Below are 26,732 nucleotides of genomic sequence, written 5' to 3'. Positions count from 1 at the left end.
TTTTTTTTAAAGAGAGATTTTTGCTATAGAGCACGTGCTCTTCCCAGAGAAACAGAAACTGAGAAATCACATCCCAGAGGGGATGGCTATGTGCAGTCCCTTATTTCATTCTCCTCTCAGGATGCACACGCACCCAGCTTGAGTTTCAAGCTTCCAGGTCAGGGACTTGAACCTCAGCCAACCATGTGGAAGTCCAGTGGCATAACAGTTACACTATATGCTGGTTCCTCTTTCCTTGTCTCTTACAACTTCTGATAGCCACATACCTTGGTTTATGGCAGTGTGACTCTAGGCTCTGCCTCCATCTTCTCCATCTGCCTCCAAAAACAGTGTGGCTGTTTTTTGCTCTGTATTTATCTTTTACAAACACCAGTGCTAGGGGCTGGCAGGTGGTGTTGTGGTTAAGGGTACTGGACTCCCACATGGCCTACCGTGGTTTGAGTCCTGGACCTGGCAACTTAGTTTCTCACTTTTGGCTACAGTGAGTGGCCTCTGGGTCTTAAACCAGCCCCATTTGATTTTGAGTAGTATGTAATATCGGCATTGTCAATACTACTTGTATTTGCATGCTCTAAACAGAGCTGGCAAAAAAAAAAAAAGTATTGTAAATCTATTGTGAAAACTTTCAAGCATAGAAACAGTTTAATTAGGATTGCAATTTTCTTTAACTTGTATTTCTTGCACATTTGTTAGGTGAAATTTTTCTAGTTAGACCATTTCTTCCAATCATAGATAGCTTGTTATTGTGAAACATAGTACTTATAAGAAAAGCAGAAAATAAACTTAATTCCTTCCCTTCAATAGTTCATTGTCAGAATTGACAGTGTTCAGCTGGACAGTGGTTCGACTTCGCTACAAGGGAATGAAATGCTTTGCTTTGTGGGAAGCCATCTCTTGTCAGATGGGGGAGGGGCATTCTGAGACTTTTTTTGGCTCCTACAAATGGGAATGAAATGCAAACCTTCTGAAAACCTGAATTCTATTAGACATCTTCTGATAATGTTTTCTGTTAACAGCTTTCAGAGAAGTTACTAAGTGAACATACAGTAGCTTCAGCGTGGTGTAACCTGAGGCTCATTGGGTAGAAAAACAGTACTTTGTACTACTTAAACACCCTCTGGAAGGCTTAGAGAGGAGAGGAAGGAAAATATTTGAGGAGATCAACTGGATGTTGTAGAATACAAGTAATGTCACCTGAGAAGGATTAAAGTTTCCTTAAAGCTTGACCTGATTGGCAGCTGGCCACTTAGAATTTGCTCTTGTAGCCCATCAGTGGCTTTTTGTTATTTTTTTTTTCTTTCCCTGCACAATCTTTAACTTGAGACATGTAAATAAAGGTTCTAGAGAACTCATGTCTTAAGTGACTGTGAAGTTTGAAAAATTTACATTTCTTATTAGATACAGCTGGCTCTTCCCACAGATATTTTTCTTTTGTCCATTAAAGGGCTTAGCTCACTGCTGTTAAGTTACCACTGGCATAGTTTTGCAGGACCCATTTAAAGATACCTATGATATGTACATTTAATAATTTTACTGTGTAGTGAAGTAGAAAACTTAATTCACACAAGTATTTATTGAGATGATAGAGATTTGTAATATGCTCCTAATAATATGCTCCTAAATAAAGGAGTATATTACAAATTTTGAACATAAATATTATGAATATAAAATATTTAATATGTGGCTTACAAAAATGAGCCTGTTGCCAGAGAAATACAGCAACGTAGGTATGTGTCTTATTGCTAAAGGGCCTTCATAGTACTTTTAAGAGAGCAACGAGTATTGCAAATTGAAGAAATTAGTTTATTGCAAGCCAGGAAATAGGATACACATGGCTTCTTTTACTAGTGAAAGATTCTTGAGAATTACTCTTTTTCTCTTTGGACTATAGTGTTTCTAGGTGGGAGAACAAATGAACTATATCCACTAATTAGGGCTAGCTCATGTCCTTTATACTCTCTCCTTTTATTGTTTGTTTTTTGAAAAATTTTTATTTTGGTAATAACCCCCCTGGCTTGTTGAAACATTTAGGTGTTTGGTCTTGGAGGCAAGTGGTAAGACTTTATAATGTGTTTGTATAAGTATTTGCTTAAGAAAAGCCACTTAATACAATTTTTAATGAATATCAACACACAACATCCATTTTGGATATTTGGAAAATAGAAAGGAACACTACAAAGAAAACAAAACTAGCAATGATCTATCCACTCAGCAATGAGCACTATTAACACTTTGGTTTTTATCCTTCCGAATGCTTTCCCTTTCCTACATAAATATAATTAAGAGTATATGCTTATGATATTTGAATTTTTTTTATTTTCTTTCATTATGCCAGAGAATATGTGCATGAGGGAGACAGTGGGGGAGGCAGAAAAGGAAGGAGAGAGAAAGCCATCCCTTGGTGGGGCCTGCTCATGCCACAGTCTTTTTTCCTCCAGTTCATTCTGTCAGGATCCTGAGCATGTGCCTGTGTGTCTAGCTTGTAAGCCACTGGGTCGGGTCCCAAACCATGGTCAGCCATGTGGGATCTGGCTTCCTTAGCACAGTGCTTAACCATTGTGCTATGGGGCCAGCTATATTTTTAACTATTTTAATGGAATTATTTAGAATGTCTGCTTCATAAGTTATTATTCAACATAATTTAAAAATCATTTTCAAGTGTTGGGGAATTAAGCATTTCACTGTAAAAGCATTATTAAGGGGCCAGCCAAGTGGCATGGTAGTTAAGACAGCTGGATCCCACATGGCCAACTGTGTGGTTTGAGTCCTGGACTTGGTGACTTGGAAAACATGCTTGGCACCTGTGAATGTGTGCCCAAAATCCAAAGAGGAGAATGGAGAAGGGATTATAGCATAGTCATCCCTCCTGGGGGATGCTTTCTCAACTTATCTCTCTCCCTCTCTAGTAAACATATCAGCCCTCTAGCTAATTGAAAATGTGGTTAATACTACTATGAATATCCTTACACAAATTTTTTCACGTAGTTTTCCTTAGGAGTAATTTAGAGCTAGTTGTAACTATTGATATATCGTAATCATTGCTTTTATTAAGCACTGGGTGCCAAGCACAGTTCTTAAGACTACATCTTAATTTTCAATTGATATTGTGAGGTAGACCTACTTTTCTCCCCATTTTACAGATGAAGAATCTGAGGCACCAGAGGCCACATAATTTGCCCAGGGTTCCACAGCTAGTAAGTGGTAGAACTGGAATTTCAATTTGCCTTCTGACTCACCCCTGCTCTTAGCCATAGAGATGGAAAGAGGGTCTCTCAATCTTATCACCAATTGTTCTCTAGAATATTATGCTGATTCTAATTCTGGTAGGAGGTGGTGGGTATTTTGCCTTTGAGCCTTTGATAATTTTTTTTTCTCTCTTTTTTATGCATGTTATTTGATTGTTCTGGTTCAGAATAAAAAGAAGCATTACCGTTATCCCCAAGAAGTTCGCTATTTAAATAGGGAGAGACATTCTTTCACATTTTTCCTGGCTCCAAAGAACAACTTCTCAGCTCCTTAAGTATTTTTTCCTGTTTTTTTTTTTTTTTCCCTGTCTCTATGATTTCTTTTTCTTTTTAGATTTTTACTATATGGTATGTGTGCTAGTCAGAGAAACAGAGAAAGAAAGTGAGAAATCATCCCCCAGAGGGGATGGCCATGCCACAACCCCTTCTTCTTCATTATGTCTTAGGATTTTGGGCATGCACGCACACGTGCCCAGTATGAGTTTTATGCTGCCAGATCTGAGACTCGAACCACAGTTGACTATGTGGGAGTCCAGTAACATAACCATTACACCATCTGGTCCCTCCTCTATTATTTCTATACCCTCTGTTTAGTCCACTACATCCTGAATTCCTGTCATCTAAGTCTACTGCCATTTTGTAGGCCAGGCCCTCACCATCTCCCTCCTGATACCTATCAGTAGCCTCTGACTGATCTCCCTGTGGTCCATTCTCCATCATGCAGTTGGATCAACTCTTACAAAACAAAAGCCAGAGAGTTTGATTCACCCATGTAAATGCTTCAGTAGATTTCTACTGTACTCCAGAATAAAACCAAACTCCTTACCAATCGATAAGTTGCTGTGTGAATTGGCTGCTGCCTACTTCTCCAACTCTCCTTTTGATAGTTAGTTCTCTTGGTCTTCTTTCTGTTTCTCAAATACTATAAATTAGTTCCCATCTCAGTACTTTTGCATTTGCCATTTACTCTGTCTAAAAAGCTGTTTCCCTATCCTTTTCATGACTAGCTCCTTTCCCAGTTCTATCTAAAGCAGTACATTCCCCTTTCTGTTTCTGTAGCGAACCCTCAAGACAAAGACTAGGGTGGGCAAGACAGGTGCCGGGGCAAAAGATCAATGATGTGTCCTTGCTTACACTTGAATGTGAGCACCACCTTGAATTTTGCACTCTGAGAGTTTTAATCTCACCCTAGTCCCAGCTCTTCTCTGTTATATCCACTGCTTATTTCTTGAACACTCCAGTGTGTTCTCAGTTTTTCTCTTTGTTCTGGTGGCAGAGAACACTGGATGTTCATTAAAAATTTGTTGCTTTTGGGAACTAGGAAGGCACTGAACTTAAACTGAAGCAAGTTTGGAGGCTGCTGGCTGCGCCCTGATCTGAAGAAATACTTCCACGTCTATGGTGCTTGTACATCAACAAGAGACATGACACTGAATGTCTGGACCTAGATAATAGAAATGGGACATGGGTCATCAGATACTGAAGAAGAAAGCAGAAGCAAGAGAAAAAAGAAACACCAAAGATGGTCATCTTCAAGCAGTTCTTTAGATAGCAGCACATACAGCTGAAAAAAAGTGGAAGGAAATCAAGATCAAAGTCAAGATCTTGGTCCAGAGATTTCCAGCCTCATTCACATTCTTATTATAGAATACACAGGCATTGACCAAACAGTATCTCTTCTTATGGTTCTAGAAGGAAGCGAAGTCAAAGTTGCTCGAAGAAATGAGGGAAATCCTATAGAGCTCAGAGGTCTAGATCAAAAAGCAGAACAGGAAGGTTCAGGTTGAGACCTTGTCCATGTTCCCATAGTTGAAGCAGTGAGAGAACAAGTCACAGGAGAACCCATAGTTCACTCTTGGGACAGAGAACAGTGTAAGGCAGAGACAAAGAGAAAAGAGAAAAGGAAAAGGATAAAGGCATGGATGAGGGATTGCACAACATCAGATGGGGGGAATCTGGAAACAGCAAAGCTGGATTAGAACATCTACTGCCAGCTAGACAGGCCAATGCTAGACTACAGTGAGTTCTTGAAGTGGCTGTAAAAGCTGGAAAGCCAAAGAAAGAAATGAGGAAGAAGCAAAGAGAAGAAAAGAGGAAGACCAAGCCACCCTGGTAGAACAAGTGGAAAGAGTAAAAGAAACTGATGTTCAATATTGAAAGTGATTCTTTTGTTCAGCAGACATTCAAATCAAGTAAAAAGGTCAAAGAAGTAGAACCCAGTGACCGAAACATGCAACTTTGGCATCTGAACCAGTATCAGTAGTTGTTGACCCACCTAGTACTGGAAAAGAAATAGACCCTAGCAGCATCACTATTGGTCTCAAGTACCAGATGACAATTCTTTGGCCCATCCAAACTTGTTTATTGAGAAAGTTAATGCTGAGGAGAAATGGTTCAAGAGATTAATTGTGGTCAAGGAAAGACGAATGGGCAATGCCATAGTTTAAGTAGTGTATATATAGTTACGTTGACAGTAACATTAGAAATACAGGTTTTTAAATCCCAGTATTGGGACTGGCAGATGGTGCAATGGTTATGTCTCTGGATTCCGACATGGCTGACCTTGGTTTGCGTCCCGAACCCAGAGGCTTGAAACGCACATTGGGCATGTGTGCATACATGCCCAGAATCCCAAGAGTAGAATGGAGAAGGGATTATGATATGACCATGACCCTTCCTTGGGGGAGGTGATTTCTTGCTTTCTGTTTCTCTGTCTGTCTCTGTCTTCATCTCTTTCTTTCTCTCGGGAAAGTGCATATGCCCTATAGCAAAAACATCTGTTAAAAAAAATTAACTTTACTCTTCCAAAATAATTTAGCTGATTATATTAAAAGGTAATTTCATTTCATTTTTCTCTTATGCAGGCTTGAATATTAGTTCATTTAAATGATATCAAACATTGTATTAAAACTAGTGTAAAAATTATAAATGCATGAACATGTTATATTGTTAATAAAGATAATCATAATCCATCTTAAATCTGCTGCTTTTGTCTCTTGGGCATATAGTTAGAAACTGTTTTCTACCTTGGAATTAGGTGTGGTCATGAGTGATATTCATGCTTGATACTTCTAGGCCTGGCCCCAGTGAGCTTCCTGTGGGAGTGTCTCTCACTTTTCTTGTGTCTGCCAACTTCTTATAGAGGATGGATAAGACAGTGATGCTTCTGCTAATGAAATTTCTGGGCAGGCTGAGGTGGCGGTGTGTGGGGGGGTGCCATTTCTAGCCAAGGGCACCTTTTCACCTAGAAGCCACCTGTCTGCTGCAAGCCATGTGAAGATAGAACCCAGGGTGGCAGCAGATGACTCAGATTCACGTTTTATGTATGCTCTTGTAGAAGATGCAGGTATATAGGTTCAGCACATCAGTTAAGATGCAGAATGCATAAAATCAGAATCTCATATTCCTACATGTCCTAAAGTCATTTGTAAATAGTGACTTGCCTTAATTAGTCCTAACAAGTAACTGTGCACTAGTTCTGTCACAAACCATGTTTATGTGTGTGTGCTGGGGTTTGGAGGGGGAGGGCAGCACTTAAATTCACCTTTTTGACAATACATCTTGCCTATTTAAAGTGAAAAGTTTGTATTACATGGTCCCAAGAATCCTTCTAACAATGAAATTCACCTTTTTTTTTTTTTTTAAATTCTTATTTCTATTCATTTGGTCCAAATTCTCACACTGATTAAAATTCTTCCATCTTAGGGCCAGCAAGTGGCATGGTAATTAACATACTGGACTCCTAAATGGTCAACCATGGTTCGAGTCCTGGACACAGAGGCTTGAAAATCACACTGGGCGTGTATGCGTGCATGCCCCAAAATCCCAGGAGGAAAATGAAGGGATTGCCGTGTGGCCATCCCCACTGTAGGGTGATTTCCTACTTCCCTCTCTTCTGTGTCTCTCCAGTGAGCACAAGCACCCTATGGCAAAAACCTTAAAAACTGTTTCCATCTTTTGGGAACCAGCAGTTAGCGTAATGGCTATGTCACTGGACTCCCATGTAGTTGACCACGGTTCACGTCCCGGACCCAGTGGCTTAGAACTCACGCCGGGCGTGTGTGTGTGCGTGCCCAAGATCCCAAGAGGAGAATGGAGGAGAAGGGATTGCGGCGTGACCATCCCCTCTGGGGGGTGATTTCTCGCTTTCTGTCTCTATGTCTCTGTCTGTCTGGCGAGCACACACGCCCTATAGTGAAAACCTCTCCAAAAAAAAAAAAAACTGTTTCCATCTCAAATTACTGTATAATGTTGATTATATTATTTCATGTCTCTGCGCCTCAGTTTTCCTGTTTGCAAATGGCAGGTATAGGTGTTTTCTAGCTTACAGTTTTGTTTTGAGAATTAAATTAATGATACATGTCAAGCCCCTGGAACAGTGCCTGGCACGGGGCAAGTGTGCAGTGACCGTTAGCTGCTGATGATGACGTTTTTCACTTGCTTACTCTGTGGCTGTTTTCTTGCTCATATTTGCTTTCTACCCCAGGTCTCTAATAGATTCTCCATTCATAATTTGGAAAGAGTCCCCAAAATAGCATCCTATAACAATTCATTCTAATTCTAAGGTTTCTTCTAAAATAGATAGGGCATAGAGAAAAGACACAGTTATGTTAATCTGGCATGTTGATGCAGTGCTAAGAAATACAACCCTGAAGAAATCTGTGCCAAAATTTTAGATAACTTTAAATTTCTCAAAGAAAGGAACTTTTGCTTTTAAACTGGCTGCTCTGGTAAAGAATAAAAAACCTGCATGTGTAGAGATACCTCATGTTGATGTAAAATATACCTTATAAAGGGCATGGATTTATAGAAACACGTAAATCTAGAATTCTAAGTCAGCGTATGTTCATTTCCTGGCTTTCTCTATAAACAGTTCCTGTATGATCCAGCTCTGTAGAAATAGATTCATTTCACTGTGGGATGAGTCACATTAGATATACTTCATCAGCTGAAAAGCTAAAAATTTCTTTAAAATACTTATTACCATGGAATTTTTTCATAAAAAATACTACAAACTTATATTTTAACCTGTAAATTTGCCTAGTTTGGCATAAGTTGTCAAAGACATAGAATGGAAATGCCCAAAGAAAACACTTTGAGAAACAAACTTGAATGTCTTCACCCTGATTGTACATGTGATTTGAGTTCTTTGGTAATAGTAGGAAAGGAGGACTTAAGAGGCAGGAGTCTTGGGGAGTTACCTCCTCTTCTGTCTCTAAACACTAACCTGGTGTTCTCTGTCATTTACTAGTATTATATTCAAAATTACTTTGTTCAGATGTTCCACATGTCTTTTTATCTTTCCTTCCTTTTCCTTCATTTCCCTCCCCTTCCCTCCTTCCTTGTGGTTTTTGCCATAGGGTGCATGTACTTGCCAGAGAGACCAAGAGAAAAACGAGAAATTACTTGCCTGTCTCCCCCACCCAGGGACATATATAGAGTATATATGCTGTTTTATGCTGCTGGGTTTGGGACTTGAACTATGGTTAACTGTGTGGGAGTCCATTGCCATATTCACCACACCACCTGCTGGCCCCTTCATATGTCCCATTTTTTTGGTGTCATTTTCTCCATTGTATATTTAGTTTGGTAGATTGGGTAGAGAAAAGGCCAAGAAAGTTTGAGTTATATGCTCAAGGTCACACAGCCAATAATAAATTGCAAAGTTAAAATTCTACTCTGCAGGATCCTTAAACCAGTGTTGTGAAGAATAGGCTATTTTGCCTCTACAATCAATGCTTCATGTACCCTACATAAAATTCAAATGCAGAATAAGTAGATTGGTGGTGATGGCTCTTCCCTGAGTTGGTAAAATAGGACTACGTGGTCCAACATGCTCAACCCCAGCCATATATGGTGACTGAGGGCATAAAATATGGGCTGGTCTGAACTAAGATGTGCTGGGTTTTGAAGGGTTAATACAAAACAATATAAAATATCATTAATATTCTTTGGATTGATCTCATGTTGAAATATTTGAGATACACTGGGTTAGCTAATTTCCCCAATCCCAATAAAGTTAAAAGTGTTATACACATGTTAATTTTTCTCATTTTGCTAACTTCACTATGGAAGTGAAGCCATCACCTGGGCTTTTCTTTGTTGGGAGGTTATTTATTACTGATTTAATCTTATGGCATGTTAGGGGTCTGTTTAGAATTTCTATGTCTCCTGATTGAACCTTGGTAGGTTATATGCATCCAGAAATTTGTCCACCTCCTCCATGTTCTCTTGTTGGTTGGCATATAGTCGCTCATAGTATCCTCTGATGATGTTTTGTATTTCTAGTGTATCTCCTGTAATATTGCCTGACTAATTATGTATTTGATTTATCTGGTTTCTTTTTTTTTGGGGGGGGGGAGAGATTTTTACTATAGGGCGTGTGTGCTCGCCAGACAGACAGAGACATAGAGACAGAAAGTGAGAAATCATCCCCCAGGGGGGATGATCACGCCACAATCCCTTCTCCTCCATTCTCCTCTTGGGATTCTGGGCACGTACGCACACGCGCCCAGCATGAGTTTTAAGCCACCGGGTCTGGGACGCGAACCATGGTGACTATGTGGGAGTCCAGTGACATAGCCATTACGCTAACTGCTGGCTCCCGATTTATCTGGTTTCTTTCTCTCTCCTTAATCAGTCTAGCTGTGTCAATATTGTTAATATTTTCAAAGAACCAGCTTTTGCTTTCTTTTATTTTCTGTATAGTTCATTTATTTACTATTTCATTTATTTCTGCTCGAATCTTTATCATTTCTTTTCTCCTGGCATTTTGTTGTTGTTGTTGTTTCCCCAATTCCCTGAGGTATGATGTTAGGTTGTCTATTTGCCACCTTTCCATCTTTTTCTTATGTGTACTAATTGCTATGAACTTCCCTCTTATGACTGCTTTTGCAGTGTCCTGTAGATTACAGAAACTCGTGTACTCATTATCATTTGTTTCCATAAATCTTTTAATTTCAGACCTAAATTCTTTGGTCATTGAGAAGTCATTCAAGAGAAGGTTGTTTGTGTTTGTATATTTGTTTCCATGTGTTTGTATATTTCCAAGGATTTTTCATAAAATTAATAACAAGTTTAATTTCATCATGGTCAGAGAAGATGCTGGATATACTTTCTTTGCCTTCAAATCTGTAAAGGCTTGATTTGTGCCCTGTCATTTGGTCAGTTTTTGAAAAGGTTCCATATGGCGGTGAGAAAAATGTATATTTTGTGGTCTTAGGGTGGAAAGTTCTATAGACATCTGTCAAGTCCATTTGATTTATAGTATCTTTTAGGTCTTATCTGTCTCTCCTTATTTTTTGTCTAGAAAACCTGTGTAAAGGATATAATGGGGTGTTGAGATCCCCAACAATTATAGTGTTGCAACCTTTCTCTCCTTTTAGCTCTAGCAGTCTTTCCTCATGTATTTAGGTGCTCCTGAGCTGAGTGCATAGATATTCATAAGTGTTATGTTTTCAATTATCCCTTTGCCTATTATATAATGCCCATCTTCGTCTCTTCTCACTGCTTTTGTCTTAAAACCTATTTTGTCTGAAATCAGTATCACAACTCCAGCCCTTTTTTGATTTCCATTTGCATGGTACACTTTCTTCCAGTCCTTCACTTTTACCCTGTGTATGTCTTTATCCATAAGGTGTGTTTCTTGTAGGCAGCAGATAGAGGGTTTCTGGATTTTTTTTTAATCCATTCAGCAAGTCTGTGTCTCTTGATCAACAGATTTAATCCATTAACATTCAACATTATCAATTTTTCTGGATGTGTTATTATGCAGTGAGCCGTTTTCTTTTTTTTTTTTTCTCTTATATCTGCCTGACTTTGGTTTTTCTGGTATAGCACTCCCTTCACAACTTCTTGAAGAGCTGGTCTGGAGCTGGTAAATTCTCTTAGGTTTTGTTTATCTGAGAATATTTTTATCCCCCTACCCCCATATGAAGGATAATCTTGCCAGGTAAAGAAGTCTGAAATAAAATCTTTTTTCAATTTAACACTTTGAATATATTTCCTCATTCTTTCCTTGCCTGCATTGTTTCTGATGAGAGGTTCCAATGTTAACCTGAAGTGACTCTGGAGCTGGTAAATTCTCTTAGGTTTTGTTTATCTGAGAATATTTTTATCCCCCTACCCCCATATGAAGGATAATCTTGCCAGGTAAAGAAGTCTGAAATAAAATCTTTTTTCAATTTAACACTTTGAATATATTTCCTCATTCTTTCCTTGCCTGCATTGTTTCTGATGAGAGGTTCCAATGTTAACCTGAAGTGACACCCTTTGTAAGTAACTTGATGTTTCTCTCTTGCCAGTTTTAGTATCTTGTTTTTTGTCTGTGGTTTTGGCCAATCTGGCTATGAAGTATCTTGGAGAAGATCTTCTTGGGTTGATTTGATTTGGGGTCCTTTGTATTTCTTGGGTCTGGACCTTTGCATGACTCTCTAGGTTTGGAAAGCTTTCTTCCAGGATTTCATGGTATAGATGATCAATGTGCTTGTTATTTTCTTCATCTTCTGGGATACCAATTATTCAGATGGTTGGGTGCTTAATGTTATCTAGTATTACTCATATATTGTCCTCATTTTTCTTAGTTATTTTCTGTCTTTCTGTTGATTTATTTCTAGGTCAGAGGTTTTGTCTTCTACATTTGAGATTCGAGCTTCTGCATGATCTAGTCTGCTTTAAATACTTTCAAAGGAGATTGCAATTTCCTATATTACAATCTTCATCTCTACCAATTGTTTGATTCTTTTTTATGGTGTCTGTTACTTCTTTCAACTTGTGAAAGGACTTCCTCATCTTCTGGAGCTCATTGTTTCTGTTTGTTTGTTTGTTTGTTTGTTTTTTTCTCTTGCATCTCATTTAGTTTTGTCACTATAAATATTCTGAATTGTTTATCTGACATTTCAATGAGTTCCATTGTGTTGTCTATGGATGATGAGGAATTGATGGTTTCCCTTGGGGGAGAAACATTTTGTTGGTTGCTCATATTTCTTGTGCCTCTGCAATGGTTTCTAGTCATGTAGTGATTTATAAGTTTCTTCATAAGTTATTTGAGTTAATACTGGTTACTCAAAGGCATATAGAGATAGATGATTGGTGATCTCTCTGCCGCTTTCCCTCCTTGATGCTCACTAGCAACCACACTGTTGACACTGGACTTGGATGAAAAGTCCTTCCAGTTTCTAGAGAACAGGTGTGCCTGAGACTGAGTTGCTGAACTTTAATAAAGTAAGACAGAAGGGATCACTCTGTGTGTTGTGTTGTGCTCTATGCGCTTCAGAAAGTGCAGTGTTCTAAGAATTCAGAGACCTGTTGGCAGGTGATGAGCCACAGATTTTCTGCACTTCAGTCTCCCTGGCATTTTAGAGTGGGCAAAGGTGAGTGGGGGAGGGGATGAACTAAGGGTCTCTGCCAGGTGCTCAGCTCCTCTACCAAATGTTCAGTTTTTGATGAGGTGGTAGCAAGTCCAAAGGGCTACAGAGACCTGGCTCAGGACTCTCTGTGAGCAGGCCAATGGAGTAAGCCCAGGCAACTGGGACGGTGGACTATGATGTCCATAATTTCTGAAGTGGCTTCCAAGTCCTGAGCCTGGACTCACTCCAAAGGCCTGCCCAGACCAGACTCAAGACTTCTAGTAGGCAAGCAGACAGGATGAGTGCAGGTGGCTGGAAAGGTGGGCAATAAAGTCCAAAAGTTCTGAAGTGGCTCCCAAGCCCCAAGCACGAACTCATCCCAAAGGCCTGCCCAGACTGGGCTCTTCCACATGTCCTTTTAAGATGTCATCTATCACAGCCCTGATAAGATCGTGACTCTTCTACCTTTTGCTCAAACCATGTGTACATTTTCTCTACACATTGCTATTTTTATTGAGAAGTTGTTTTTTTGGGAAGATAAGTAGTGTTTTAAGGTTTTCTTTTAAGACTTTGTCTATCAGGGCCCAAAATAGTGCAGCCTTCAACCATAATGTTCTCTGAGGCAATCTCACATGGGCAAATCTTCACTTGAAGTTTAGAGACCTCCCTAAATACACTAGGCAGGTAGTTTTCCCTGATCTAGGACTGGCAGGGGGTGGATAATGGCATTAGGGCCCTGTTGGGAATACTCTTTGTCTCTCATGGAAGAAATAAACAAGTATTTAGACAGGTCTTAATACCTACATCTTCTTATTTTAAGATGCAACCAGTTCCAAAGATAAAAATGTTTGCAGGCTCCCCCCCCCCTTTTTTTTTCTGCTGAGGGAGCTGCATAACCCCAAACCTTAACTATGCTAAATTTGAAGCTCTGGTTTCTACCCTTCCCCAGCATGTCTAGATACCTCTGCTGTGTTTACTTTGTAATTGCCAATGGCACACTGTCTAGGGTGCTGTACGTAATCATCCAGTTTTAACACTTAGACTTTTAAAAAAATCAGCTAGCATTTATTCTCTGAAAGTTTCAATTAGTTTCTGTTCCTTCACTGATTGTATGAGGAGACTTCAAAAAGTTCACGGAAAATGGAATTCAAGCATGAGTTTCTTTTTGTGTATATGCATTTTCAAATCCAGGAATAGTTTTTTTACATAATAACCATATTTCATGAACTTTTTGAACACCCCATTGGTGGAGTGATGGGTGCATTGGAGCTAGGGAAGACTTATTCCTTGCTTAAAGCCCTACAGCGTTCTTCAGCTCTTGCCCGCATCCATCCTTACATGTGGTTCTGATTTTATGGTATAGGGGATTTCTTCACTTCTTGACTCATTTGTGGTGTGTCACTGTAGCCATCACTGTAATTAATCTCCCAAGAAGAAATCTGGAGGTTCAACTCAGTAAAAGGAAAAAGCAACCAAGCAACACTTCGTTCCCCAGAGGACTTTTCTGTCCTTAATATAGACCCCCTTTTCTCCCTGATCTTAGAGTATATGCTACTTTTTTTTTTCTTTTTAAATTCATTCTGTTCTCTCTAATTTTATTTTTTTTTTAATGAGATCTTGTATGTTTTTCACAGTGGGCAATAGAATGTAACTATCAGATCATGGATCTAGACATATTCGTCTTCACTGTTGAACACTACATTATGTTGTGTACATTCAATAGTAGTTCTAGTTTTGGGGGGAAGTATGTATTTAATATCAATGGTATGTTTTACTTTGCTGTGGTTTGTTTTCTTCCCCCAGTGCAGAGGGGGGGGTGAGATGGGGCAGATTGTCAAGCTTGGCTAGTTTTCAGGTCCTGTTCAAAATTTGCCAGGTAGTGGGAGCAGTTTTCCCTGGAGACTGTTTTACTTATTCACGCTTGCTGCTTATTTCTTTGCTTTGTTCAATCTAAATGGGATTTTATTAATGCCACTTTGCCTCTTTTATTTCTTTAAAAAAACACTTTTACACTTTTCATTTTAATTAAACTGGAAATAACTGAAAACATACAAAGAATAATAAAAGAAATATCAGTGTACTTACAGCCTAAAATAAAAATTAGAATCTTGGGCCAGTCAATGACATGATGTTGTGGGCAGTTGGATCCCATATGTCTGACTGTGTGGCTTAAGTCTTAGACTTCGTGGCTTGAAAAACATGGCTGGTGTGTTGCATGCATGCCCAAAATCCCGAGGAGGATGGAGGAAATGAGACTGCAGCATGATCATCCCTCTGGGGGATGATTTCTCACTTTCCATCTTTCTCTTTCTCTCTTTTCAGTGAGTGCACATGCTCTGTAGCAGAAACTAAAAACAAACAACAAAAAATTGGTATCTTGCCATATTTGTTCCATCAGTCTATACATATATACATTTGTTACTTTTTTTTTTTTTTTTGGAGAGGTTTTTGCTGTAGGGCGAGTGTGCTCACCAGAAAGACAGAGACAGAAAGCAAGAAATCACCCCCCAGGGAGGATGACTACACCATAATCCCTTCTCCTCCATTCTCCTCTCGGGATTTTGGGCATGCACACACATGCACCCAGCGTGAGTTTAAGCCACCAGGTCCGGGACTCAAACTGCAGACGACTACATAGGAGTCTAGTAACATAGCTATTACATCAACTGCTGGTTCCACATTTGTTACTCCTTTTAACACATAACTTATAGATATTTTGCATGGTTCTATGAAAAAAATAATAAAGTAACCCAACAGATGAATTGCATTCTTGTATAAACTTTTAAAAATTAAACATTATTATAATTGACCTATATCTCACGTCACAATTTTATGGAAGCTAACATTCAGCAGTTAAATACTTACAAATAAATAGCAACTTTTCTTTTTTGGAATGCTTTTTCTGAGGCCATGAAAACTCTATTTAAAAATGCAGTAGATAGAAACCAAATTTATCTTGAGAACACAAACACTTTGGAGGGTCCTGAAGATTTTTCAGCCCTGACTTACTAGAGTTGAAAAAAGAGAAGTGCACGATCTAGTTTTTTTTCCCCCTTGATTATGTAATTATGTACATAATAGAAAATATTGAACTTTCATATTTTGCAGTGTGGAATTAACATGGAATGGAAAGAACTTTTTGTGTTCTTTCTAAATGTTAGGGTTTTAAAGGTACAGTAAAGCCTAAGCTATTTGTAACTCTAGAGAATGTGTCATTTTGGAAAGGCAAGATTCCATGTAGATGAAAATAGATATTTTAAGTGTTGGACCTTTTAATAAACAAATACATCAATTTTCTGAGTATTTTTTTCTGACGCAGATAGACTTTTTCATGATTTCACTGATACTTGGCACCTTTCTGTCATTCCTAGTTGTGGCTGTAATGCTACATGCAGCTGCATTTGAGATGCAGAGGTGAGTGGGCACCGAGAGACCAGCCCGCTTGCTCTTCCCAGTATTACTAGAATTTGCTTTCTGCAAGTCACTCTTGAGTTTCTTTCTCAGAAGTTGACTTGAAGCATATAATGAGATGCCCGGCACTGAAAGGGCAGCACGTAGGTCCAAGCCGCGTGCCATGAGCAAGACGCTCAGTCTCTCTTGATCTTGGTTTTCCCCTCTGGTAATGGAGAGCAGTAGTACCTTCTTCTTTAGGGAAATTGCTAAGGATTAGATGGTGATCTCTAAGAAGTGACTAATGTGGTACCTAGCACGTAATGGGGACATAAAGCGCTAACTCTCATTAATTTTCTGAATTAGTGAATACGCAAAGGTAGGTAGGTCTTTTGTATACATATATTTGTTCTTTAAATAATAAAGAGAAATCTTTATGTGTCAATCCCTAACTTGTTCCATTACCTTGAATGAATATTATTAACAGTGTAGATGGAGGCTTGTTTTTACATGGTGTTGACTTCTTTTATCAACTTTTCATTGAATATAAATAGAAGCACTGGTCAGACACCTGTCAAGAATTTTCCAAAGCATATCTATATAAACTTTTCTATTACAAAAATTCCTAAGGTGTTTGGAAGAACATAATGGCAAAACATACACATTCTTGAGTATCTGCAGATAGCATTTCTGTTGACAAGATATGAGGTTGCAAATTCTCCCGGATATACTTGGCCAAGTGTCTCATGTGAAATTAAAAATTGCAATTTAAGTGTTTATGAAGAAAATTGATAAGTCTGAGTCATGTTTTCTGTTACATGGTTAAATTTCACATTCATTAATGATACTTTGTGTCCAGATAATGCTGTAAGTTATTTTCCCCTTTATATCATATCAGATTCACATCTTACAGGTTTTGTCTACCACTGAATAGACAATTTTCTTTTCTAATCTTTTGAATAGTATAAAAGAAGTACTCATTCAGTGTTTCATGGTATATGCGATGTGAGAAAAACCTATAATTGTTCTTGATTTGGACATTTCCCAAGGCAATCAAACACCAGATATTATAATCCAAGATAAATGACAGCATATTTTATCTTTGCGTTTGCAAAATCTTATTACACTGTTCTGTTAATGTATAAACGTTTTCTTTGCATAAGGCCCTAGGCCCAAATTATAGCTGCTTATTAACAAATGGTTTCCATACTCTGTGAAACGTGTGCGGGCGGGCCTTATTCAAGCAGCAAGCAGCATCATTTGCAGCGTCTGGAGTAGGAGTCGGTCATTTAGCCTTTAACTCTACCTATTGTGGCTTTTCGCCTCTCCAAGATGAGAGAAGTTTCATGTTTTATTGAATATTTTTATGTGAACCTGAGATACAGGAATTCTCCATTTCAATAAATAAAGATGACAAGGGAGGAAAGAAGGATTTAAATTATAGCTGTGTTTTGTATTACACAGTTTAATTCCAACCATACACATGTGTCTATCTATCCTGGAGTGCTAATTCTATGGCAGTCTGAATGCTGTAAGCAGTTAGCAATTGTTCACGTCTCCAGCAAGTCACTTACTCAGTTGTAGGAGAAAGACTTTCACTGTTGAAATGTGTATGTCAGTGTAATGTTTTTAGACAAGATGGCTGTTACTTTCTTTTGTTCTTTAAAAATTGGAGAAAGATACAGAGACAAAATCCCCAATAAGATCTTGACACTGTAGTTGACCTGCAGCCTTTAGCCAGCTCCAGATCATGGGCAAGTACTTGTTTGGAGTACTCAGGGATGTCTCCAGACCTGAACCAGGAACTTTCCCATGTGGGTTTGCCTTGCAGAGCGTATTTTATCACTGAACCACTGTCAGGCCCCCAAGCGGGTATCTCTTCATGTCTAGAGAAAGTGAACATAGGTGAGTTAACCTTGTGTTACAGCTCTATCCAGATAATTTTTATCCTCCAATCCCAAAATAGTAATACTTGTGAGTTTTGGTATTTGTGGCTCATGAATGAAATATACTACTTTATAGTCTTAAATGTGTCATGTTCTATAATAAGGGAAAAAGGAGTTTATGTTCTCAAAATGTTTGGATTTTGAACCCATGTGTCTAATACATGGGGTTTATAATCAAAATGTTAGTGCTGCCTATTGACCTATATAATCAGAATTTTTCCCTGCTTTATCAGTTCTTGAATAAATGTACATAGTTTTCTTTCTGGACTGCAGTATTGGTGACTTTCTATGACTGTAGACCCACTTCAGAACTGTGGCATAACCATTGGGAAAATCAGCTCTTCATGCTGTGGATTTGTAGAGCAAAAGCCTCTGAAGGTGGGTGGCTGGCATTGTGCTAGCAGTGATAATTATATATAAGCCGGTAAAAACATAGCTTTTGTACTAATTTCTTAGTGAAACATTTTTTAAGTTGATTTTGATAACAATTCAAATACAGCTGTAGCCCCTAAATATTCTTGAGTTTTTAAACAATGTTTTGTACAAGTGGCTCTTCTCTTTCATTTTTCTCTGGAGTGTGCTTGCCCCACAGAGAATCCTTTTCTTTCCTTATCCCTGTTTGGATAGTCATAACCGGACTGCAAAGCTTTTGCATTCCTTTGTTTCTTGCCTGGCAATCACAGTGGTAAAGATCAGCCAAGTTATTGTGGGTATCTTTTTAATTTCCTTTCAAATTAAACGTAAAATGAGAGAATGTTGGCATACCTCAGGATGTGAGGTGCTAAGACTGCCTTTTGGTTTTCTGGTGGGGTAGAACTATTTTTTTTCTTTTAAAGTATATTAGTAATAGTATTAATAGAACCAAATTATTCTTCCATAGCAGTTTAGGAAAAGTGTAATGTTCTAGACATGTTAAAAATCATTTTTCGGGCCAGCAGGTGGTGTGGTGGTTAAAGGTGCTGGATTCCCACATGGCCCACCGTGGTTTGAGTCCTGGACCTGGCGACTTGCTTTCTCTCTTTTTCTGTCCCTCTCTGGTCAAATTCAAATGAATAAATAAAGTTAAATAAGAAAAATGATTTTTAAAGAATTATTATGAATAGAAAAGAACTTTTTAATTTTGGGCACTGTCAGAGAAAATATGAAATGTAATCATACCTTGCCAGACCCAGAAAGATGACATGGAGGTGTCTCCATAGGCAGAGCAGCCCTTTCCAATTCGCATCTTACTTTTCTCTCTCTAAAGTTTGTGCAAGAGGGGGGAAAAACACAGGATTTGAAAGTGACAAAGCATTAACATTACATCTAAATACAGCAGGCATTTTAATCAAAACAAACTTTCCACTAGGAACTGAGTACACTTACCCTTAAGGCTTAAAAGCCCCATTTATCAAAGCACTTGCTGTTACATAATTGCTGTTATCTTTCTCTCTTCCTCACTTACAGGCGGCCAGAAACTGCTTTCACTTTTCTGCAGCCTCTGAGACTATTCAGTGCCTCTGTCCCTTTAGTAATAATAGTTACTATTTATTTTTGCTATTGTTTTTGTATACTTAGTATGTTTCAGTTATGAGCTTTACAAGTATTCATTTCACGTTCTGCTTGCAGTGGCCATGTGTAGTTGGTGTGGATGTTGAAGCTCATAGGCAAGGGGTTTACTGGAGAAAAGAGGTGAGGCAAGAAGCTCTTAACAGCTATTACGTGATGGGACCAGGCTAGAAAACTTGGCCTGACTCCAGACAAAGCCTTTGATCCCCCAGTTTGCCTGCCTGCCCATCTGACAGTTTCATGCTTGCTTCCTTCCTGCCTTACCCATCATTGTTGCCCTAGAAAATGAAACTTATCCTCACCAGCCACCAGTTGCCATCCCAAGAACTCAGCTCCTTAATTGCTTCAGTTTCTTTAAGATGACTTCTATCTTCTTGACACTCATTAATTCAGTATATAATGAGCCCTGGTATTGAGCCATTAATGAAATCTGGGCTGCCTCTTTTCTGGAAGCTTTCTCTTGTGGAGATCCATGCTCCTCTTCAGATTTTTATGGATAAGGAAGGGCTGCTTCCTATTACCCTGTGCCCCTTCTGTCATTTTCCACCACTGTTACTTACCAGTCTTATTCTTCATAATCTACTGCACACTTTTATACTACTTTGCCCACATTCACACTGATGCACAGACCTGCAAAAGCTTCCATCCTGAGCCTCCATTAACTTCTTCACATGTGGTCTGTAGGGTTCCTTTAAACTCTGCACCAATAGGAACCAGGTGGGTTCCCCAGGAGAGCTTGTCCTTGATCTCATTTTCTCCTCACCTACCTAACCAAGGGATAGTATTGTGAGGTGCTTCTAAGTCTCAGTTCTTAAGTTTTTATCTCCTCTTGAATGCAATTTATATTGCTCAACTATTTCTTACTAGGATTTAATTGAATTTGTTTGACCTTGTAATCACACATCTCTAAATTTCATTCTGGTTATTGTTTTTAATTATTATTATTTTTTATCTTTTAAAAACACTGATAGCATACTGGTAGAACTAGGATTCTGAGTGGATCCAGTCATCTTCCAGACTATGGTCTTTATTACCTAGTCCTTTCCCCTTTGACATTTTGTGGTGCCCATCCCATGCTGGAGAGGGACATTAGGTGTGCTCTTTGGCCTCAACTGGGACTTATCACTCCTTGGAGACCCTTTCCATCATTGGTTGTGCACTCTCTATTGCATTTCCCTCGCAATGACTCTTTTGAATGTTTTTCGGCCATGTTGGCATTCATTCCATGTTCTCTCTTATCACTCACATAGCAAACCTAGTCACTTCGTTTACTGCAAAGATGAATACCATTCACTGAGAGCTCACTAATCTTTTCTCTCGCCCCCACCATACTTGTACTTCCTGTTACCACGCTGGTAAACTTATGACTACAGACCAACATTGAAAGTATGTTGATGTAGGCACCTACAACATGCCACAGCCTTCTCTGCTTGGACGATGGGTGAGACTTCCACAGAAGTCTCATAAATGCCAGATCTTGAAAGATGATCAGAGTTTTATGGAGGGAGCAAAAAGTATCTTTTGTTATAGATGTCAGCACACTTTGATAATGTAAGGTGGGGGTTTTGGTGGTGTTTAGTTTGGTTTTATGTGCTCTACTAAGATCTGTAAAGATAACAAAGTGCTCATGGTTGTTTATTTAGTATGAAAGAAGTTGCCAATTCTGTTGAAATTTTACTTCCTTTCCTCTATGGGCAAGGGGCAGAGAGAGAGAGAGAGACAGAGACAGACAGAGATAGATAGGTATGCCTCACAGGGTCTTCATGCTACCATCCAGCCCCCCAGCCTTGGCCAGTCAGGATCACAGGCATATGCATACCCAGTGGGCGCTGGGAGACCTCAGGATGTAAACCCAGCACTCTTCCATATGATCTTAGCATCGTAGAACGTTGCATTAGCACTATGCCACCACAGCTGGCTGTTTTATTTTTTTAATAAAATAGTTTACATTTTTAAAAAGATTTATTTAATTTTATTCATTCATTCATTTATTTTAACTTGGCCAGAAAGAGACAGACAGACAGACAGACAGAGAGAGAGAGAGAGAGAGAGAGAGAGAGAGAGAGAGAATGAGAAAACAAGTCACCAGGTCTGGGACTTAAGCCATGGTTGGCCATGTGGGACTGCCCAGCACCTTAACCACCACACGACCTGCTTGCCCCAGTATATTTTGAGTTATAATACAATTTTTTAAAAGAAGAATTTATTTATGCATTCATTTATTTTAATTTGACCAGATACACACACATACAAACACACACACACACACACGGAGAAAGCAAACTAACAGGCCCAGGTCAGCCATGTGGAAGTAGTAACCAGCATCTTAACCACCATGCCACCTGCTGGCCCTGAATTATAATACAAATTTTTAAACTGTTTTGTAGCACTTGGAGAATAGTACCTTTGCTTCTAACAAAATCAAGAGAAAAGTTTGTATTAGCCAGGATGTGGATAGACTTCGTGGTTTCCAAACCTGCTAAGGTTGGAATCTCTGGGGAAAGCATTCGGTGACATGGGAGCCTGGTCCCAGTCCTGGTCCCACAGAAATTGAGGCAGGTTCTCTGGGGAAACTTCAGACTGTTTAGGAATCGCAGAAGTCTAAGCACCAGGGAAAATAAATATTCACAGTAAGCTAGTACTGTTGACATGGAAACTACTAATTGTGTCTGTGATAATGATTTTTATTCAAAGGTGAGACCAACAGTAAGAAAACACAAACGGGGACCAGCAGATGCCGTAATGGATGGGACTCTTATGTAGTCGACTACGGTTTGAGTCCTGGACCTGGCGGCTTAAAACTCATGCCAGGTGTGTGTGTGTGTGTGTGTGTGTGTGCCCAAAATCCCAAGTGAAGACTGGAAGAGAAGGGATTGCAGCATGGCCATCACCCCTGGGTGATGATTTGTCACTTTCTGTCTGTCTCATTGGTGAGCACATATGCCCTATAGAAAAAAACCTCTCTTTAAACACACACACACACACACACACACACACACACACACACACACACACACACACACACACACACACACACACACACACACACACACCACAAAACTGAATTTAAACTCAGTACAAAGTAGCTCCAGATCTTTGACTAGTACTTACCTGTGCTTATACTAAAGATAGCCCCAAGAAGCATTAAATTAAGAATAATAGTGTATTTCAGAAAAGATGTTTCAACTTCTTAAGTTCTATGCTACTATTCAATACTCAAGTAGTCATTTGATCTTTTCTCTCCATCGTGTTGTTTTCTAGGTAAAGGATCCAATCTCCTTGTTTCCAATTCTTTTTTTTCTCTCCCTATTAATAAGCAAAGATCAAAACAGGAGATGTGCTTTCCTTGAGAAGAACTTTGCACAGATTTAAGTTATTTAATGTAAAACGTTTATGTGTTACGGATGGGAAAACAAAACAACACTTAGGTTTTTTTTTAGAGTTAGTAATTTTAGTCAAAACATTAAAAAAAAACTTAGCTGCATATTTAGAAATTTGGTTATGTAATATTTTTATAAGATTAAGTGTTCTAGGTGTGTATATGTGTACACACACACACACACATTTTCTTTTGCCGGAGAGAGAGAGAGAGAGAGAGAGAGAGAGAGAGATCAATCGATCGATCGATCGAACCCCAGTGGGTCGTAGTCACTCTCAATCTCTTCTCTTCCATTTTTCCAGCCTGTTAGGATTTGGGGCATGTATACACAGGTGCATGGCTTGTCTTTCAAGCCACCTGATCTGGGATTCAAAGTGCAGTTGGCCATGTGGCTATGGGCTGGCCCACACATTCTTGGTTCATTGCTGTGAGGGTATATGTGCTCATCAGAGAGAGCGAGAAAGCACAGTCCCCAAAGGGGCATGGCTATGCTGCAGTCCTTTTTCCTCCATTTCTATACCCGTCAGGATTTAGTGCACACATGCACATGTGCTCAGAGTGATTTTTCAAGCCACTGGGACCAGAATTTGAATCATAGCCAGCCATGTAGGATCTGGCTTTGTATGTAGTGTTTAACGGCTGCACTAAGAGGCTGGCCCCAAACATTTACTCTGTATTTGGCCAGTAGATGAAGTATGCTGAATACCATTTCAGGATTTGATTTTCACAGGTGCTATGACCACAACCTGAAGACAGAAAAAAAAAAAAAATCCTCCTACTTTAATGCTACTGTGGAACCATATCTTCTTGGCTAGACTTCTGTAATGGTTCTGAGTCCTAAACAAAGGAGGAAAACAGACAATTTTTTTATTATAAAAAGTTTCAGTCAAGTCACAAATAAGGACACACACTATTCATTATTCAGATTCTACATCCATTAAAGTTAGTCCATATATGCTTTGTCTCTGCTAAAGCAATTTTAATCAAATTTCTGATACATATTTTACCTTAGCATACTTAATTATTCACCTATGAAATGTTCTTTTATAACAATAATGCTATTATCACATTTATTGAAGTTAACAGTAATCCCTCATTGTCACTAAATACCCACCATAACCAAATTTCTCAGATTGTCTCAAAAATGACTTTTTAAAAAAATTGAGTCACTAGCCTGGTTTGGGAAAAGGACATTCTAAACACATACTTAAAGAACACTTTATTTCTGATGTAATTAGACCAAGTGAGGAGAAATAAAAACCAGAAGCTCAGGGGATTTCTTAAGTATTTTGTGGAAGGAACTAATACTTTCTCTCAACTTTCTGTCCTTAAGGAGCACTATGATCTATCCCCTGAGAATGAGCAGTCCAGTGCATTTTTTAAACAATGTAAACCACAGTTTCTGGTTTAATGAGAGATTACTTTTCACATAGCATTCCATGTCAGTGTAGATGCAATGATTTCATGTTCTAAAGTTAGTTCCACAATTACCATTTTGATTGCTCTTAGAAAAATGCACACAAAGAATACAGTGACTCAGCAAAGGGTGTTGCCAATGGGTTGTAGTTTTTAGCTTTCCAAGTGTGATGGAACTGCATGAAAAATATACAACTTGGTGTGGCCTTTATTTTCACTCTCCGTGCCTTTTTCTCCACACATCACCAACAGCAACAAATGCAACCAGTTTTTGTCTTTCTCTTGTTTTTTGAAACATTGATAAAAGTCCGGGAGGCATAGTGTAAGGGTGAGTTGTAGAACTCCAGCAAGAGCTGCTGCTTGATAGGAAATAAGCTTCCAGTTATCTTGTAATCACAAGGCTTTGTAAAGCTGCAGCTTTTCATAAAGCAAACAAACCCAGTGATTTCAGAAAGGTCTCATTTCAAACATAAATTGATGCCCATTTGGCACGTTAGTCACTGGGTAATTGAATATTTTTATTGCAGATGTGTGACAGGACACGGAGTTGAATAAGACATGGCACCTGCCTTCAAGGCATGCCTGTCAGCTGAGTGGGGGAGAGAGTGGTGCACGGGGGTGATTAGTGGTTTGGAGACGAGGAAGCTGGAATCCCGGAGGCTGCCTAGAATTCTGGCAGTTACTGTGGCACAAGTTGACTAGCAGCTGGAGTAGGGTTTGGTACCAAAGAGACATATCCTCTTGACTACGTGACAAACTAGATCTGGGAGGTGAAAGCAGATACTTATCATGAATACTACGGTACAGTACATATTAAGAGATGCTTTTTATGCTTCTGAAAAGAAGACCTGAAGATTGTTAGTAGGAGGTTGATTTTTATTTTAATATCTTCACTTTGAAACCATGGGCAGCCAGTGGGAAATATTCAGTAGGTATTTAGCGTGCATGGCTAGTACACTGAACAGAAATGGAAATTATTGATTTGGAAGATAAGTAAAGCCATTTATTAGTTTACATAAACTCCATTAACCCTCCTGTACCAGAAACTATATTAAGATGACAGTGATAAAAATGTAAGAGTGTCTGCCCTCATTTAGTGGAAACAAATATGAGTGAGTGGATTCTCAGAGGATGGACAGTACAGGACCTGTGTATATGTTTAAATGTTTTTGGTTATATGTAGTAAGGCTTATATTCAGTCGACTCAATAAATGTTTCTTTCTGGAACTTCCTTTACTCTGCTTTCCTCCCTTGTTTGAAACAAATAATTAATAAAACCCTTAATTTTAGAACTAGGACAAAAGTGAGCAAGTTACTTTACTGAAGTGGTTGAGTTTAAGAGGATGGGGTCAGACCTTGTCTGTGGTCCAGGCTTAGTTCTCAGGCTAAGGCTACTGCCTGTACAAGTCGTGCATTGCTGTATGGAGTGAAAGCCCTCCCTCCTTCCCCACCTCCTCACTGTTTTCTGCCAGGTTAATAGCTGCTGGGCTGACTGTTGCAGGTGAAGGGCACCATCCCTCTCTTCTTTACTCCTCTTGCCAGAAATGGAAGAAGTTAGTTTGTGTCTCCAAAAGATTGCATATAACCTTGGTAGATTGATATATCTCCTATTTCAAAAACACCTTTTCTGCTCTCCATTTACATAGAGAAACAACACAGAAAATGGAAACAAAGTCCACTGATTAAAATTTTAGGACTGTGGGACCAGCAGATGGCGTAATGATTGTCATTAGACTCCCATGTAGTTGATCATGGTTCAAGTTCTGGACCTGGGGACTTAAAACTCACTCCAGGCACGTATGTGTGTATGCCCAAGATCCCCAAAGGAGATTGGAGGAGAAGGGATTACAATGTGGCCCTCCCCCCTGGGGGGGGGTGATGTCTTACTTTCTGTCTCTCTGTCTTTCTCTGTTCCTCCATTGAGTGCACATGCCCTGTAGCCAAAAACAAAAACAAAAACAGAAACAAACAAACAAAAAAACTCTCTCTCAAAACACAGAAACAAAAACTTTAGGACTGGCTCTGTGTCCTAGTGGTGATTCGAATCCCAGCAGCTTGAGAAACATACCAGGCCTGTGTGTGTCCTTGCCCCAAATCCCTTAAGGATAATTAGAGAAAGTGAGAAATCACCCTCCAAGGGGGATGGCCATGCTATAATCCCTCCTTCTCCATTTTCCTCTTTGGATTTTGGGCATGCACACACATGTGCCTGGTGAGAGTTTTAAGCCACCAGGTCTGGGACTTGAACTGTGATCAACTACGTGGGAATCCAGCAACATAACCATTATGCCATCTGTTGGCTCCTTGAATTTTCAGTGTATGAAATTGACTTTTTATTCCCTGATTTTCATGTCATCTATTCTTACCTAGATGAATCTTATTTTCATAATAATTTATCTTATTCTTTAAAAGCTTCTGAAATTTTTTTTTTTAAGAAAATGGATTGCCATCCTACCTTGTG

General features: G+C 39.1%; 1 protein-coding gene and 1 pseudogene across 1 annotated transcript in view; both read left to right on the top strand.

Annotated features, from left to right (window-relative positions):
• RSPO2 (R-spondin 2) overlaps nt 1-26,732 on the top strand; it is a 175,287-nt gene that overhangs the window by 14,443 nt on the left and 134,112 nt on the right.
• Nucleotides 4,703-5,692, top strand: LOC102476763 (serine/Arginine-related protein 53-like; annotated as a pseudogene).

This window comes from Tupaia chinensis, unplaced genomic scaffold, assembly GCF_000334495.1.
Source record: "Tupaia chinensis unplaced genomic scaffold, TupChi_1.0 Scaffold145257_1, whole genome shotgun sequence".
NCBI classification, from domain to species: domain Eukaryota; kingdom Metazoa; phylum Chordata; class Mammalia; order Scandentia; family Tupaiidae; genus Tupaia; species Tupaia belangeri.
This window is presented reverse-complemented; position numbering and strand designations above follow the sequence as displayed.